This window comes from Benincasa hispida, chromosome 3 (genome assembly GCF_027475165.1).
Source record: "Benincasa hispida cultivar pf3 chromosome 3, pf3_genome.v1.1, whole genome shotgun sequence".
Classification (NCBI taxonomy): Eukaryota; Viridiplantae; Streptophyta; class Magnoliopsida; order Cucurbitales; family Cucurbitaceae; genus Benincasa; species Benincasa hispida.
Genome location: NC_143480.1, coordinates 54,927,224 through 54,931,057, shown reverse-complemented (window position 1 = coordinate 54,931,057; position 3,834 = coordinate 54,927,224).

Below are 3,834 nucleotides of genomic sequence, written 5' to 3'. Positions count from 1 at the left end.
ATATTTCATTAATATTCAAGTTTTTCCTTATTTACAAGAATGTCGAATTTTCTTAAAAAAATACAATAAAATTAGAGTCGAATTACTATTTAGTCCCCAACAATAAATTAATTATATGTTTTTAAAAATAGGAAGGAGAAAAAGAGTTTTCAATGAGGCACGCTTTTTTATAAAAAATATATTAAATCATAATATTTTTTTAAATACCCACAACTTTCCATATTCTTCAATTTCTCTCTCAAAATCCTCATATATATATTGAGATATACATATTCGATATATAATGTGATATATGCACTTTTTCTCTATTTTTCTATGGCTTTTATAGGGAACTTTGATATATATTGTGATATAAGTATTCGTTTTATTTTATATAAATGAAAGTTTTATTATTATTATTATTTAGATTTCATGTATTATGATATATACGCATTTTGATTTGTTGAGATTTTTTACTACCTAAATGGTATATATGATATATGTACTATGATGTAAATGAAATTTATGATATATACTGTGATTTATGTCGAATATTAAGCCAATATGTGGTTTATATACCGTGATAAATTTCATATATTGGTTTACATTATTTATGTCAAACATTGAGTTAAACTCTAATTTATATACTGTGGTATATTTATTATATTGATTATGATATTTCCAAATACCTAACAAAATGTTCTAAAGTATATTAAAATAACGGTTAACCCATAAGATAAACCAATAAGTTGATACATGAAACCAACGTAAATAGAAAATAAAATTTCATTAAATATATTTTCTCTTCACCAAATAAATGCATTTTCTCTCTTCTACATTAGAATGCTTCTTAAATATGAAAACAAAAAAATTCCAATGTCACATTCTCTCTCCAGCCGCCCACCACGCTCAAGGGTATTTTAGTCCAAAAAATTCATACGAAAATATAAAAAAAGTTTGGACACTTATCAAAATAAATTTTGAAAATGATTCACTCTATAATAATCCCTAAGATAAAATAAATGAATGAAAATAATTTAATAGAAACTTAAATTGAACCGAACCGAACCGGTATCGGTTATTGTAAGAGAAGAAATGTTGAAATGAGAGTTGAAAATAAGGGGGGGAGAGAGAGAGAGAGGAGAAAGAGGAAAATACAAGAATTTCAAAGTTTCCATTAAAAGCAAAGCATTAGTTTTTTTGGGGACTGAAAAATTCATACTTTTAGGTCAAATAAACCGCCTTCGCGCAATCCTGGCCGGTTTTTCTTCAATGTTGTAATTTGAAGCTTAAGAAATTCCAATTAATGGCTGTGCTACTCCCATTCCATCTTAAGCAATCTCCTTTCCCAAACACCACCCCAATATATATATATATATACCCACCAACTTAATTTATATTTTATTATTGTCGGACCTGAACATAGTTCAACTAGTAAAGTATCGGTTCATTCGTTTATAAATTATAGGTTAAATCATAAGTTTAGTCGTCCTTGAACTTATAAAAAAATTATTAAGATTTAATTTTGATGATACGAAAATTGCATTTAAAAGTGTAAAATGAAATGTTGAATTAATTTTAGTGGAACAGATATGTGTTTCATAGTGATTTTGAATACAAGAAAAATTATTTAAACAATTTCGAAATCAATCAGTTATAGATCATTTTAATCTTTAATTTTGTGCTAGGTTCTTAAGCTTTTGAATTTTATGCCTAATGTGTCCTTACTTATCATATTTAATATTTTTTTTTAAAAAAATCAACAAAGTCAATGGTGGACGCAAAATTGAATTTTTTGTGTTATAATACCGTGGTCTTTCAGTTATACGTCTAGTAAGTTAATGGATTTTTTCTAAAATGTCAAATATTGCAAGATTTATTAAATAAAAAATTGAAAGTTTAATCCAAATGGTAAGTTTATACCTCTCATCCCCTTATTTATAGTGTATTCTTTTAAGAGAATATTCTTGTTTATCTAAATCAGTATTTATCTATCATTTCAATTGTAATGACTTGTAATTCAAATTTTTAGTAGGTGAATTTCTATTTTGTTCAGCATAACGAGTAATCTCAATCTAAAATATATATTTTAACTAAAAGAGTTATGTTCATATTGACAGTTTTTTAGTATAACATGGATATATCTCTTTTGCTCGATTTTTCTTTAATTCTTTTTAGAATTTGTCAAGTAAAATCTATGTTGTCTCCTACATTTGGTACCATTTTTTGTCATGTTAGCTTTCAATTCTCAACAACCATAGCCAATATTAAAATTATCCATTAGCTCATGGTGATGAAAGCAAGGAAATGCAACTCAATGACATAATAATATTGCATAGTTGACATGTTACCTATCTAAAACTATAAATAATTGTGACACTTACATATCTTTTATAAATAAAGATAAGGACAACAATATCCCTTGAGATATGCTCAATTATTATATTAAAGTAGTTTGCCTAACTTAAGCTTTTGGTTTGACTTTATGTATAGGTTATTTGGTAGACACTATAATGAAATTCATTATCTATATTTCTCTATTACCTTTTATTTAGACTTTCACTGTATATATTAGTCCAATAAAAATGGATGATTAAATCAATTTCCACACCAAAGTGAACTTAACCCCGTTTAGTACTAATTGACATATACTCTCTTCTTTGAAGTTGGAGGTTCGATCTTTTACATTACAAAACTTGTTTTTGTTTTTGTTTTTGAAAATTTGTTAAAAACTCAAATGTATACATAACAAATGTGAAATAAGTATATGAAATTGTGAGAAGACCAACACAAATTTTAAAAACTAAAAATCAAAACGGTTATTAAATAGGATGTTTTTCAAAAGAAAAAAAAAAAAATCTAATATCGTTTTTTTTTAACAGACTCTAATATCGTCTCCTCAAAATAAAATTAATTTTTGGTAATCAATGCCACATTATCTTGGTCCAAAATCTAAATCCAACAAGGATGGTCTATTAAATAGGGTGGGGTCTTCATACTTCAATGTAATAAAACATTCTTAAAAAAGGTATGTTTGTTTCATAGATTTTGTTATAAAATTTCAAACATATATTTACATGACTTTTTAAAATCAACAATATTATTATTCACGGAATTTTAAAATTCATCTGACATGAATTTTTTTATTACCCTCCATACTGGTTGAATTTTTATACCTTGAAGATAATAGTAAAAATATAGCTTATTAATAAACTAAATATCAATTAACCATTGCTATTAAGTTTAATTAATGATTAAATATAAATATGGTATTTTTAATATATTTATAATTAATCTTTTATGTTTTATTAACTATTTAAAATAAATTAATTTTTTTATTAATTTAATTATTTTTAATAATTAAAATAAATATTTTAATAGATTTAATTAATGTTTAGTATAAAAATATTTATTTATTTTTATTTTTATTGATTTAATAATTAATTAATATAATAACATATTAAATTAATACTATATTTAATTTAAGAAAAAAAATATTATATTTAATTTATGAATTCATTAATTGTTGAATTACATTTCATTAAACAATTATTTAATTTTATTTTCTATATACAAAAATAGTAAATTAAATATAGATATTTAACTTTAAAAAATTAATTATCATGCATATCTAAACACAAACATTAGTTATCCCAATTATTTAAATCTTATATATTTAAGTTTCATACTCTTGTAATGATACATGTGATCCAAACAAGTTGTAAAAGAAAATAACAAAAAAATGTAAAATTAAAATTTGAGTGCACTAATTAACTTCTGATTGGGAGTGACTAGTTAATTAGTCATTTGTTGAAATGACTTGTAATAAAATTAATCAAATATTTCTAACTATAT